Below are 15,004 nucleotides of genomic sequence, written 5' to 3' on the forward strand. Positions count from 1 at the left end.
AACCATTGATCGTCACCAAATTGTATTTAACTCCCTTTTAACCTGTAAACAATGTCTCAGACTACTGGTTACATGAATAACTGCAGTGAATAATCACAGAAATTGAAAGTTGTATTCCAAAATTGACATTTGTTGTAGAAAAATCAAAACAGAGACCAAATTCACAGAACATCAGAACATCAACATGAACACATTGTGTGTGTGTGTGTGTGTGTGTGTGTGTGTGTGTGTGTGTGTGTGTGTGTGTGTGTGTGTGTTCAGACACAGGAGTGGCATTTTGCAATCAGGTCACAGTGTGTCTTGCAAACGTAGGCATCACATTTGAAACATGTAAGACATCCTAATGATATTTTCCCCTCTTGTTCTGCCTCCTCTGTCCTGGGGGGATGAATACCAGAGCAAGTTGCCATCCTTGGACGGGAATGTCACCTCAGGTGTGTCTTCCACAGGGGCCTCTTCCCCAGGTGCCTCTTCCTCAGGGGCCTCTTCCTCGCCATATGTTGACTGTTCGGTCTCATGATGGTCTGGATCAAAATCAGGATCGTTGTCTTCTATTTCTGAAACATCCTCCTCTATTTCTGGTTAAACTCCAATCCCGTCTTCATCAGTTTGAAAAAAAAGGTCAAGAGCCTCTCTGACAGAAAAACGTCTGATCGGGCGCCGACTCATTGTGTTCAGAGTAAAATAAGAGCAATGCACAAGCAAGCTATATATAGGGGATCTGTGAGAAGATATCATACGTTTTGTATCGAAAGTGTGGTTCACGTGGGGGGATGGACACATTAGCCCGGGAAAGAGCCAGGTTCCCATAACAAACACCTAATTGGTAACTTTGAAGTGTTACACGTTTAGTCTGGAAGGTGTGGTTCACGTAGGGGGACAGGCACATAAGCACGGGAAAGAGAGGACACATGGTCAGTCTGAAAGGGGTTCACGTGGGGTGGAGTGTGTGTGTGTGTGCGTGCGTGTATGTGCGTGCGTGTGTGTGTGTGTGTGCGTGTAGGTGTGTTTGTGTGTGTGTGTGTGTGTGTGTGTGTGTGTGTATGCGTGTGCGTGTAGGTGTGTTTGTGTGTGCGTGTGGTGGTGGTGGTGGATTTGTGGTTGTGTACTATCTGATGAATGAACACAATCTAGGGTCACCCATTCATTTCCTATGGCGGTCATTTTTGACCGGGAACACCACAGGTGTTACAAAGTTGACTAAACAACTCAAAATTCAATGAAAGTAGTGATCAGCAATTGTAAATGTTCAAATGCCTAGTGTGGAGGATATCATAAGCCCTTGAGACAATAAAATGTAAAACACAATATTTATGATTGATTGAAATGGAAATCGGTCAGATTTGACCCGAACACGACACAAAGGTTAAGTCAGGACACCCGTCTCTTCTTGTCATGACGAAAAACATCTCAGCACAACCACCTGACTCTTAAAGGCTATTTATCCTCCCACGTCAACAGGCTTTAGAGTCAGTGCAGCCGTGAATTCAGCTTTAAATATCCCCCCCAGTGACTCAATCAAAGTAGCGCTGCTGTTGTTTTTGATTCACAGGAAAGGAGGGGGCTTCAGCACAACTTTCCTTTATCGTATCTTTTATTCAACAAAGACCCAAAGGGCGACTTGAGCAGCAAACCTTTCATTTCTACGCCCAAATTTCTGAGGCCACTGAACTTGATTCCAAATCAAAAACAAAAACGTGGCGGATCCTTGTGCTTTTGCAGCCTTTGCAAACACACTTCTTCCCAGCAACCTCCTACTCTTTGTGAAACATGTTGCTCCACTGCAACCTACTCATTCCCTCATTCAGCAGTTCACCAAGTTTCTTCTGTCCAGCAGGTTCCTGCAGCTTTTCAGCCCTCCCAAACATCAGCCCTCTGTGGAGCTCTGTTATTCCAAGCAGATCTGGATTTTAGTTATTGATCAGTAATGACTGAAAGAGAATGGGATTCTGCAGTCTTTTGTTACCTGCATGAGAGGTTTGTTCCATGAGGAATATGTCCATCTGTCTGGCTATACCACATTCATGCAGGAGTCTGTTTACACAGAAATCTTACATTATAAACTTTGTTTAAACAGACAACCTTTTGGCTATTGGGGCAATGCTCGATTTATGTGCCGTAGAGAGTCAGAGTGCATCAAAATCAATGAAAGTGCATTCTTCATTCCATGTCTGTCCTTATATAATACTTATGCCAACAACCTATTTTGGTTCATAGGGAGTGACCTCATGAACATGCTCCTGTGGTTGGTGTTGGGTAGGTGTGATTCCAGTGACTGTGTAATATAGATATGATATAAAATAATATATTGAAGAACAATCGGTGATAGCCAAGAGCTAATGGTCACATATTTTGAAACGGAGATTTTATTCATAACGTAACTTTTTATCAATAAATTAATCATTAAAAGTTCTTGGAATTTGATACTGAAAATCTAAATTATTCAATATTTTTTAGATTTGAATTTTGCTCCTGGTCAAGCTCATCATGATTTTTTGTGATTAAGTATTTGTCCTTGAGTGTGTCGGTCTGCACTAACACAGGTACAGCATTATTCCAGTCTCAGTGCTTTCTGCTAATCTCTGTGGGACGTTCTACCAGCTCATTGTAACCCTGAGGCTCAACAGCATGTGTTTTTGTGGCTATTTTCACTGCGCTGATGAGGATCTGTGCCAATGGCCAGCATTATCACTTTGTTGGTTCCTAGATGAAACTCTAGTATCACCCAGCCGCTGCAATATCCTCCCGCAGCCACAGGCCTGAATCTCCACTGATCATATCTCCAAACTCCCTAATGACAATAAAGGTTTTCAGTGTGGAGACACAATCAGCGTGCTCAGGTCCACTAACACCTATGCCTGATCTATATGGATGAGCCCCAGAAACTTGTCGCGTGTCAGTGATGGAAACATGTGTCTTTCTCAGCCACTTTGCCTCCTGGGAATACACTTCCCTCACTCAAGAAAAAGGAAACCAATTTCACGCAGGAAATTACCTCTATACCATCTTCCAGCAAAAGCTTTAGTTAATGTCTCATACACTTAAGCACTGCTAGGTAATGTATTTTCTAGGTCCTGGAGTGCCACTGAGAGCGAAACAGCGGCAGTAATGATGAATGCAGAAGACAATGCCACAAACACTTAAAGCTCCTCTCTGGTGATTGAAAAAAGGTCCTTGGTATTTGTTAATAATGTTGTAATAATGTCAGGGATCAGAAAGCACCGAGAATGCAGGTGTGAGATGCAGCGATGCAGTGGGACCCGGCTCCCTCTGCCTGCACTGGGCTTAATCAGGGGGTTGAGTGGGTGGGGGTCTATTTGCACTGATCATCCACAAGAGGAAAACCGTTGTGTATATTTTAAACACTCTAATTCCCTAAAGTACCTCCCCTCTCCCTTGCTCTCTCCATGCTCCTTGTGCACTCATTACTGTTGAAAATGATGCAGTAATACTGAGAGGAGGAGGAGGAGGGTGGGTGGATCTGATGGAGGCAGAGTCGGAGCAGTTGAGACAGATGGGAGGAGAGACAGGGAGAAAGAGAGAGAGAAAGAGAAAGAGAAAGAAGGCAAAAACCATGGTGGTATCCGTTTTCCCCAGCCACTGCCTCTGGCTCTTTTTTTCTCCTATCCTCTCTCCTTATAAGCCGGTGAAATATTACAGTTAGGTTTGGGTGCATATTGCTGTCTTCTATGCGCAGTGCATGAGATTGCTTATGAATGTATTATGATCCAGAAGTGGGTAAGTTTTTGTGTGTGAAAATAGATGTGTGCTTGTGCGCCTGTGGTGTGTCTGCGTGCGGGACCGAAGTGTGCTGCCTCCACAGACTCACCGTGGCATTACTGTGAAACTACTATGCAAAGAATGTGTGTGTAGGCAGATAAATATTCCTGCAAGAAGATTTTCTTTACTGCTAAAATAAACAAGCCCAGAGAGAGAGAGGGAAAGAGACTTATTTTATCAGATGAAGATAGCAAGGTAAGTTCAAGGTAAATTGTGGCTCTTATTGCAAAACGGCATTAAATTTATGAACACAACACAACTGATCCATCATCTGACTAGAAGAAACCGTCAACTATGTAGGGTGCTGCTGTGTGTGTGTGAGTGTGAACATATGTTTGCAAATATAAATACAGTATGGGGCCAGTGAAATTAGGATTTACCACCCTAATATGTGCATTAGTCCATGCGTGCTGGTGAACATTGAGATTTATTGCTCATTGTGTTTGTGTCTCTGTGAGCATGAGTGCACTTGGACAGTTTTTGTGTGTGTATATGTACCCAGGGCGTGTTCCTGTGTGTGTGTGTGTGTGTGTGTGTGTTTGTGTCTGTGTGTGGACTAGCACCAGCGAGAATATAAAGATGCCAAGAACAGTTGTGTCTGCATATGTGTGAAGCCATGCCGGATTGGTCCTGCGCTGCAGATTGATAGGAATGAAATATTCTGTAATCTAAATGTAAATGGAAGTGAAATTTACTGGTGGGTTCTATGTAATTACCAGTGCCACAATTTATTAGAGCTGTGTTTGTGTAAGGTGGAGGGAAAGAAAGAGAGAATATGGAAGACAAAGCGAAAGAGTGAGAGAGAGAGGATGGAGGGAGAAATAAAGAGAACAAATGGGGGAGTGTGCAGGGGCTATCAGAATGATAGAGTAAGGGAAAGGATGATTTATATTTAGTTATGGTTTAATGGTTGAGCACAGGCTTACTGTGAGGGGAGAGCGAATAGGAAATGGGAAGCTGGTCAAATCTGGTCAGAGGGCTCCACTGAGACAGAACCCAGAAGAATAAGAGTGGAATGGCCTCTGCTCTTAATGGGACTCTGCTCCGCATAAAGCTGAGACGAGCAGAAGGTAAAATACGGGACCAGGTCCAGATTTGAGCCTGTCAGAGCTGGCAGCCCGGCTTCGGACGCGGACTTGATCTCCTAGCCGGTGGTCAATTAGTCAGTCTGTGGTAAAGCGTTGTGATGTGTCTCTGATATATGGGCAGTGTTTGAGTTGTGCTCTGTCCTGATGTGAACCCCGCTGGCCCTGCAGTTAAAGGGAAACGGTGTCAGAGGCGCACACTGAGAGAGATAGGGATCATTAAGGTGAGCCGCTGCGCTAACACTATTAATGACGCTGCAGCTCGCACTCATACATATGCAGAGAAGATGCGCATTTAAAAAAATGTCTCTTTTAGATTTTCTGTGGATTTGTTTTTGCCTGAACGTGCCCCCAAACATCCCTTTGTCTCATTGCGATGGGGTAGATATTCAACATGAAGTTTCAATGCACTTCGACAGCAATTTAATTCAAATCCCTCCCTCTCCTCCTCCCTCAGTTGCCCCCTCTCCCTTCACTAGCCCTCTCCCCTCCCTTGGCGTGCTCCCTGGAAGCTAATCAGCATATATTCTGCAGCAGATGAAAGTAATGGGCCTTAGAGTTAGCACCGATGCTGGGATACACGACATCCCGTCCAGAATGAATGTGACCCAGGCCTACGCGTGTGTGTGTGTGTGTGCTTGGCCACATGCTCATAAGTTTCCTGTTGTGTTTCCTGCACTTGTGACCCACTTGATATTCGGGTTCATGAGAGAACTATGTTTGCTTGCCGTGAACTTTCATCATATACTTCTTCAGCATTGTGATGCCTTGTACCAAACGCCTTGCACTGGATCAGAAGACGCCGCTGTGGCTGCGTGTCAGGAAGCATACAAATGTGATTTTCTTGTTTGTGACAGTAGAAAGTAGTTTGGAGAGGCAGTTAGCTTATTTATTGGAATATCACTGGTGCTGTGTAAATAATAGATAAGGTCTGCTGAAGGGGTCTCTGGCTCATCCCGGAGGACGGGGGGGGAAACGCACCCGGCCAATTTTTGTCAAACACAGGAGCACACTCGAGAGTCCTCTCATCTGCAGTTATTGTACTTCAAAGCAATGACAGTTGAGATTAAATATGGTGTTAGAGAGACCACAGGCTCCCCCTCCGTACATCAATAATCGGAGAGGAGGAGAGCAGGAGAGAGGGGAGGAGAGGAAGAGGAAGAGGAGAGGAAGGAGAGAGGAGAATAGAGGAGAGGAGAGCCGTCATTGGTCCAAGCTGATTTTGAGAAGCCCTTATCTGGCGTGGCTTTGTGCTCCTCTGCTCCTGGCCGCCAGCCACGCCAAGCAGCACCTAGCAGGGTCAGAGGGAGTGAGGTCACATGACTCATGTAGGCAGTTAAAAATCCACTTGGCAGCAAATAGCAAATTCACGACTGAAGGTCATCCATATATCACCTCACAGAGAGAGATAAGTGTGCGGCACGGGGCAGAAAGAGATAGAGAAGAGGAGAGGGGGAGACAGGGGGTATAGGACGTAGATAAACATCTTCCATCTTTCACTCTATTGTTCCTTTTGAACAGGGCGAGAACTGCGAGCGATGAAGAGAGCGGGATATAGGGCCCGTCTTTGTTCGCCGTAACATATAGCCCACCAGGGGAGCTTTATAGTGTTGTTCTTGTGCTTGCTCTTGAAAGCAGAGATGCCATGCAGATAAACAGCAGCTGCTCCTCCGTTCATTTCGTCCTCTCTTCCATCCAACAGCACGCACACACAGCCGCACACAACTCTTACTCTCGACAAAAGAGTCGTATTTCCCGGAGAATTAAGCACGGGGGGGCGAGTATCTCTGCCCCGGTGTGTGTGTGTCCTCCCAGTGGTGAAAGCCTCCGGGGCCAGAGGACCGGTACAAGTGACCCGTCTGAGCCTGCTTTTAATCAAATCAGTCCCTTCAACTTCCTAATAGCCTGGTTTCCCAATGGGCAGGTCCACTGGGACTGTTGCTGCTTTTATCTGTTGTGTGGCTGTTTACTGATTAGGGGTCAGGTAGCTGCCGCACTTTCTGTGAAGAACCAAAGCTACATCGCAGCACATTACATCCAGCCTCACTGTGATTAATGTGCAGGGATACCCACTTTTGTGTTTGTCCCATGCTCAAAACTGTGTGTGTGTGTGGGGGGGGTGGGGGGGGGTGTTTAATGTGCTTGGCTGGGTCTATCAGCTAGACTTTAATCTAATCTGGTAGCCAGGCCTGCCATGGTGACCTGTAATGATTTAGAGCTGACCTCAGCTCTCTAACTCAATATACTCTTTCTCAGTCAGCTGCAGCATGCGCATGTGTGTGTGTGTGTGTGTGTGTGAGAGAGAGAGCGAGCTTGCTTATACTGTATGTCAATACAAGCATATTAACATATAGACAGTGAATATATGTGTGTGTGTGTGTGTGTGTATCTTGATGCCACCTTGACTTCACACCCCTGCACATTCACAGTTTGACCCCCTCATCCACACACACACACACACACACAGTTTGTCACCATACCTGTCTGTGTTTCTCTCTCTTTCTTCTTCTCTTTGACCTTCAGTCTGAGTTTATGGGAGTGACGTCCAATCCTATAAACGCCCCCCTCCCTCCACCCACCACCCACCCAATACACACACACACACACACACACACACACACACACACACACACACACACTCACAATGGTTATTGGATTCATAACTTTGGGGACTCCTATCCTCCTGCTCTCTGCAAGATGAGAGGTGTTCAAATGAAATTCTCCCACAGAAAAGCTCTGCTCTTACCTGGGATTTAAAGAAGCTCTCTCTCTCTCGCTAACTTACACACACACACACACACACACAAACACACACACATATAAATGCACCCCCAAGACTTGAGGACGCTGTACACTAGAAGATAAAGGAAGAGAGTGAAAAATGAGCAGAGTGAGCGAATGAAAGTCAGAGAGACAGAGAGGGATCACAACGGGCTCTACACCGGGAATGGAGGCTGGATGACAGGACGGAGAAGAGGAGCTATGAAAGTACTCAACGAGAAATGGGGAGAGCTGAGCTCCAGACTAAATTGATCCGTCTATCTCTGAGGCTGAGGAGAGGCGGGGGACGTAAACAGAAGTGGTCAGTGGATTTAGAGGAAGAAAGAAAGGGGAAATTAAGTTAAAAAAGGAAGTAAGCAAAAATAAAAGCACTAAAGAACTCAAGCTGTTTCCATGGCAGGAATGATACATGCTTGATGTCCACCTAGTACAGGAATTTTCAATCAGTCACATGATCTTCATTATAAGAAAGAAGAGGCTTTTTTGTGGCCTTTTTAAGGACTTCGTGATCAATTTTAACTTATATGTTGTTCATAACATTTTAATCCCCTCAGATTTATATTCATCACATATGCTTACAAAAGTGTTTTAATTCTGTTTCTCCATAATGTCATTTTTCTGTTAGTATTTCTCTACATAAGACTTCCATTGGCTGTGTGTCCATCCTTGAAGAGGGATCACTCCTCTGCTGCTCCTCCTGACGTTTCTTTCTTCATTTCACTGTTAAAAGGATTTTTGTGCAAGGTTTTTCGTTTATGAATTAAGGATAACGTTTGTCTGATGCTGCTCAACTTTAAAACCCTTTGAGGCAAATGTGGAGTTCAAGATTTACAACGATGTAACACTACCTGAGAAACAGAACTTATCATTTGCAGGAGTCATGTCAGTATCTAAAATCTAAAACCGGTATCCGTCATTTAAACTGAGGGAAAAAAACAAGTTGCCTTAATTAATTTCAGTTTATTGCTCCAGTTTAAGTGTCAGTAAAAATGATGTATTATTTTTCATAGAGGTGGAATGTTCCACTCACACAATGAGACAAATAAAGAACCTTTAATGAAAGAATGAAAAAATCTCAGTGCAACATAACAAATCAGAGCAAACAACAGGATGTGAAGTTAACCTTCAACAACCCGATATGCACACAGACGTTGCAAACTTAAATCAGTCTGAAACCTTTTATTTACACAATTGTATATCAGCCTATTAGATGAAATGCAAAGATATTACACCTTTTCTGCAGTAACATTCAAACAGACTCAGATTTTCTCAGAAATATAAATAACAGCATTGCCGTAATAACAACAGTGCAATGAATAAATAGAGTAACTACTCCCCTGAGGACCATGCTCTGGTTGTATTGAGACCCCCGATAACACAGTGAACCTCTCAATTCTCAGCCTGAGGCAATTAAACTACACCCGTGATTGCTCCAATAAAATACCCCTTGTCTCTAACAGGCCCTCGTCTCAAGCACAGTCATTATGTGTGAAAGAGATTTCTGTTGATTAGGTACTTTTGAAATGTGAATAAAAAAACTTGCACTTGGATGAATCCTGTGAATGATTTCATAAAGTCTCTATTTTAATTATGTCACAGTGGGGAAAACAGATGAGGTCTCCCTGGTCCTCTTGCTCTCCCAAGCTATCGGTCCATCTTTTAATTATCCACCACTCCTGTAAGGAAAGCGGGGCGGGTTGTGTGGAACGGCAGAGATAGCTCATGTTCCCTCATCGACTGTCTGCTCCCAGTATATGATGATTTGATGATTGTGCCCGCGCTTTCTTTCTATCCCTCAGACTCTACACACTCGTATTCTCTCCTTCTTTCTCGTGTTTAATATTGCAGCGGATGATTCATCCATGTCATTTCATAAGAGCCTCGTAAACCCCTCGTCTCCTTTTCGCCTCCTACAATGTGGGTAAATACCTCAAAAAAAGAGAGAATAACCTGACCTGAAACTTTGACATTATGTTTTTTTGTCTTCAAAAGATGTGTTACAATGTGAGAAAATACCAGCCTTCCCTAGGAGAGGGAGAAAAAAACACCAATATGGACACATGAAGAATGTCATGCGCATCTTGAAAAGGCAATTTGCAGACGGAATCTGTGTTACAATGATACACTGAAGGAAAGCATTATAAAAGGTGTCATGAATCACTCTCTGTGGCTCGGTATTCATCTTGAACTATAGGCCAGTGCAGCTTGTGCCCCTGTGAAAGGAGAAGACCTGCATTGTTAAGGTGTGGTGAAGCAAAACCAGACCAGTGTTATTTTTTTTTTTTTTACATCTGAATAGGATTAAGACTTCTCTACATTACAGAGGAACCTTTTGTGTTGTAAACCTCTGAAAGAATTCCCCCGTCTAGTGAATAAATGTTTTGCTTTACATTCAAATGTAAAACGAAAATCCGTAATAAGACACATACAACTATATTGACTCATTCAATTTACATCACTTCATCATTGTGACATTGCAGTTTATGTGCAGATAAGATAAGTGATCATGGCTCAAACTCCAGGCCGTCCGTGGATTGTTTGTGTTTTTTTTGGACTTCAACAAAGTTGGTTGAAACCAGGTCGTCTTTAGTAAGTTTTATTGAAGCCTTTGCAAAGGGGTCAAACGTTCAGCAGGAGTCTGAGCTGAAAGACAAAAGGAGGAGCAGTCACATATGTTTTTACAAAATAATTATGCCGTGTTATTTCACGCAAAAACACACAAACACGCACTAGTGGTGAAAAGGTGACAACACAGAGCTAGCTCAAACTGGTATATTTGGGTCAAACTGTTTTCTCCCAGTTCAGCTACATGAGGTGATTCTCGGTACAGCATCTTCTTGGATACATTCGGTCCGTCTGTCCGACACAAAGAGGAAACTAACAGGCAAAGGAATGTGAGGCAGATAAGGTCAAGTTTCGGATCACAGAAAACTGTGGTTTTTCATTTGAGTGAACCCATTAAAAATAAGCTCCCGTGACATTGTGTGGCAGCTGCAGCTGTACACACAACCCCCAGAGGATATGTGCTCTAGAAAAGGGATGGATGAAATGTACTGTCAACAAGGATGACTATGGGCTAAACAACAAGAAGGAAGAATTGACAGATTATACAGATATCGAAAGAAAAATGATATTATACAAGACAAGCAAGTTTCAGGAGGCACTTTAACTGAAGTAATTCAATTATATTATATTACGCACACTTACATACTGTGTGTAAGATGCAATTCAATCACAGACATTTAAATCATTCTGAGTCTCATTCTTACCGATCACTTTAAAATGAATCTAGAAGGGACCGAAATTGTAACCGTTACTATGCAATTTGATTTAAATTGATTCTCCTAATGATTTTCATGTTTAAAAAATGATTTCAATAACTGATGCATGTGTCATATTTTATGTTTAAATCTTTCTATATATATATATATAACTCTGACCCTGAAAGCTGTGGTTGAAAATTTCTTATATAGAGTGTGTATATTATAGATATAAATACATACTGTGAGCCTCTTAGGTCTCCCTCATGTGCACATTACTTTGGGGTTTCTGTCGGCTGCTTGAGCTTAACTTTCATAAATACATTAAACTCAACTTTATTTCACCCTTTAATTCAGTGTGAGGCTGTTTTCTAAAGACTCATTTATGTCTTATTCAGAAGGTGATGTGCCGCATGTTTGGCACTTGGCCTTCCTCCAGTGTGCCATGACAAGAGGCTTTTCAGAAACTCCACAGGGCATTGAGCTCGCTGCTGTGTGAGTTTAGCGGTGTGCGTTTGAGCAAATGTGTGTTTGTGCGCGCACATATGTGCTTCCCTGTTTACCGTAATCTCTAATCTATAATTAATCATTGTCACTGTCCCAGAATCTGGGCTTTTTGTCTTGCAAATGCGAAATCCTTGCTCTGCCATCTCTCTCTCCATTCATCTCACTCTCTCCATTCCTCTCTCTCTCTCCATTCCCCTCTCTCTCTCTCTCTCTCTCTCTTCATATTGTCCCCATGGGGTGTGTCTATTTTAGGAACCTGATGTTCTCTGACAGCTTTCACACATTCCTCCATGGCGTTAATGTAGAGTGAAGGAGACACACACACGCACACACACACACACACACACACACACACACACACACACACACCTATATAAAGGAAAATCGGGTGTCTTTAATGTTAACTGCCCCAAAAGATCCTCAGGACATGTCAACTGCTTTTGGGTAAACCGGCCTAAGCACAGACACAATGAAACACAAACACAATGCAGAAGATCTACCAAGAGGTGCAGTGTGTTACTGCAAACAATACAAAGTATTTCCAGATATGAAGCAGCACGATACAACTCTCCTCAATAGGAGACATCAAGATGCGTTACAATATGTGACACTAACACAATGCATGTTTTATCTGTTTAGTATTGAGTGCAGTCAGGCGTTCTCTCGGGGGTCTGCCAGCCATGATGATATGCTATCATGTCTCACAGTTTCTGTCACAACTTGTCAAGGAAGATCATGACCGGCTTCAGACGTGACATGGAGAGAGAGGCAACAGCATCCTTAGGCTTCTGTACACTGTGTGTTTGCAACAGGTAGTTCTTCTTCCGAATCCTGGCACAGAAACACACTCGTTTGTGTAGTAACACACACAAACCCAGACTGAGGAGTGCGAATGACACTTAAATGTCAATTCATAGCCCAGGAAGTCAGAGACTAATTACACTCGTCTGCTGATACAAAGGCGTTCCATTGGCTTTTCCCCTTGAATCTCCATGGCTACCTGACAGGATACGTGACCTGGACAAAGGCGGAGGGATTAGTGTCCTCAGTGACGCAGACACACAGACACACACACACACACACAGACACTTCTCAGTACACTCCACGATACTGTGTATAATCATCCGTATATCTTGTCGTCATCCATCCTCAACAAATTCTGTTAGTGTTTTATTTTTCATCTCCTCAAACTTAAGTCGCCAAAGCAGTGGAAGTCGTACCAATGAATTTGGGAGGAAACGCGATCTGCGTTTCAAGAAGGACTGATTGAAAAGTGAGACATTTTCAACATTGGACTATGGCCCGGGCACAATAGTGTGTGTGTGTGTGTGTGTGTGTGTGTGTGTGTGTGCGTGTGTCTATAAGATCAGCTGGAGTGTGTTCTGCTGAGTACAGAGGTCATCGCCAAGGGTATTCAGAGTAATTATACAGTTTCTCTTGTGCAAGCCAATCAGAAAAGACCATGCCTGACCCGTGACAGGTCAGAGTTCCCTGCTCTCAGAGTGGTCACACAGCAATTAACCTACACATACTGTACAAACTGCCTTACGCTCCTACACACACGCACTCACACATGCACACACATGAATCCGCAGCTAATGCAGATTTGAACGCGCGTTTCCCTCTCGGCTCCTTTTCTGTCTGCACCCCTCTTAATAGGTCAGTCATTTGCACAATGAAGTGAACAGAAGATAGGGGATGGACTTTATAGAATTTAATTTAAACCTACAGTTCCATGCATACATTCCCTGCATTCTCTCTCTTTCTGTTCCACACAAACGCACACACACAGACACGCACAAACACACACATACACACACACGCAGAGGAGCACGATGCATCTCCCAGCGTGTGATTTTCACCTGTTCTTGCAGACACCTGCCGTTTCAGGTTTGCATGTGCTGCGTTTTTTTCCACCCGGCTCCCGAGCAAGGACGCAGCCTGCCATGACACACACATTCTCACAACCACAGACGCACACACCAACACATCCACACGCATCGTTAATGCTTGACTTCTCTAACAAGTAATTGCCGCAAGTCATTAATTATTTGTGCTCCCTTCAAAATATAATTTTTCCCGTATGACAAGGACATACGCCAGCATTGTATCTCTCACTCTTTCTGTCACACTCTCTCTTTATCTCACATTCGCAGATCAACACATCTTCATGCACGCACACGCACACGCACACGCACACGCACACACTGAAAGCCAGCTGTATTTCAAAAACAGTTCATTTATGGTTGATCGAACTTTGACCAACTGCAATTCTCTACCGGTTAAAAATATCATAATTCTTCTTGATATATATATTGAGCAATTTAAGAAGCAGCCATCCCTCCATGAAACCTTGCACTGCTTTTTAAAGACTTACAATCAGGCGTTCATATAAAGTACATGTTGTACATGCTGCAGTGAAGGGCAATGCTTCACAATGGACAACCTTAGTCCACCGTCCTTACACACACTGAGAGACATTCAGAAGGAAAAGAGACAAAATGAAACCGGCGATAGACTGTGTTAATAGCAGCCCTGGCGGTATATGAATATTAGATATTGCACCCAATCATCATTTTGTATTTATTCATTTATCTGCTAAATGTCTGTTTCTTATCGCTGCTAGGAAACCATCTGCTGTTTGGAAACACCATGTTGAATGAAAGCGTAGAAATGTTCGGCACAATAGAGCATAATAGAATCACATTGAACGGCGAACAGGAGTAAAGCTTTAACAGACGTACAGATTAGTGCAGGAGACAATGAATAATTCTCTTCCTCTATTAAAAAACCTACATGGGACAGAAGAATGCGTGAGAATCCGATGGGTCTTATCGGGGCCGACAGTGTGTAGGGTTGTATTTTCCACAGAAGAATACGAGAGAGCGGAAACACCGGATTGTTCTGATTTTCTGGGAATGGTTTTTTTCCTGCAATTGTGGAGAAATTTAAGAAACAAAGCTTGTGCATTACCATCACAATACACTTCAGTTTAAAGCAAATCCCTGGAAATCAGGTTTCCCTCCGAATAAGCACATTGACACTCACGGCACAGAGGTAGTCGGGTGGTCACACACAGACACACAGACACACTGACAGATACAAAAATAATTCACAGACTGGTTGTGCTGGTAGATAGAATGAACCAGCAGAAGACAGTTAAAAATTCTTTATGAGACCAAACATGTCTCAAGTGGTTTATTCAAATACTGTGGGGTTCAATCTCAAATACTGGTTACACCTATATCTATAAATCAGTGCAGTGGTTTTTTTTTTAAATCACCACAAAACATAGTCTTATGGGTGTAAAGAGAGTTTGCTCCGATAGCATCAACATCAAACTGACTGACTGTCGCTCATACGAACCAACCCACAGTCAGTCAGATCACATGCATAAATCATGTGTTCATATTACTTCATGTATTCTCAAAACCTGAGGTAAATTTCAGATCAGGCAAAGCCACCATCCCCGGCGCTAAGCTAAGAATTGCAGTCATTTCTGGGGCCATTATAACAGTTTATAACAATAGAAAATAAAACAAACTAACTGCATTGTCTTTAAACGTCCTCCAGATCTACAGAGATAAGCGT

Source organism: Platichthys flesus, chromosome 11 (assembly GCF_949316205.1).
Source record: "Platichthys flesus chromosome 11, fPlaFle2.1, whole genome shotgun sequence".
Taxonomy (NCBI): domain Eukaryota; kingdom Metazoa; phylum Chordata; class Actinopteri; order Pleuronectiformes; family Pleuronectidae; genus Platichthys; species Platichthys flesus.